We start from the raw sequence: 840 nt of genomic DNA on the forward strand, positions 1-840 counted from the left end.
AGAATTAAGACATACAAATAAATGAGCCATGAGCATGATATGTACAGCATGAAGAATATAGTCAATAATAATGTAGTATATTTGTATGGTGACAGATGGTAATTAAGACTTATTGTGGTGATCGTTTCTGTAATGTATAGAAATATCAGATCACTAAGTTGTGCACCAAGGAATTAATAGTGTTGTAGGTCAACTATACTTCAGTAAACAAACTTATAGAAAAAGAGACCAGATGTGTGGTTACCAGAGGTAAGGTGGGGGAAGGGGGAATTGGATGAATGTGATGAAAAGGTACGCACTTCCAGTTATAAAATAAACAAGTACTAGGGATGTCATGTACAACTTGATTAATATAATTAACACTGCTGTACATTATATATGAGCATTGTTTTTTTGTTTTATGTTTTGTTTTGGTTTTTTGCGGTACGCGGACCTCTCACTGTTGTGGCCTCTCCCGTTGCAGAGCACAGGCTCCGGACGCGCAGGCTCAGCGGCCATGGCTCACAGGCCCAGCCGCTCCGCGGCATGTGGGATCTTCCCGGACCGGGGCACGAACCCGTGTCCCCTGCATCGGCAGGTGGACTCTCAACCACTGCGCCACCAGGGAAGCCCCTATGAGCATTGTTAAGGGAGTAAACCTGAGTTCTCATCACGGAAAAAAACTTTCTTTTTCATTTTCTTTTATTTTGTATACATTGAATACATGAGATGATGGATGTTCATTAAACTTATTGTGGTATCATTTCATAATGTATGTAACATCACTTTGCTGTACCTCAAACTTATACAGCACTATAATGTCATATATCTGGATAAACTGGAAGAAAAAAAAGGTATGAT

The sequence above is a fragment of the Monodon monoceros genome, unplaced genomic scaffold (assembly GCF_005190385.1).
Source record: "Monodon monoceros isolate NGI ecotype Baffin Bay Population unplaced genomic scaffold, NGI_Narwhal_1 Super_Scaffold_14, whole genome shotgun sequence".
NCBI classification, from domain to species: Eukaryota; Metazoa; Chordata; class Mammalia; order Artiodactyla; family Monodontidae; genus Monodon; species Monodon monoceros.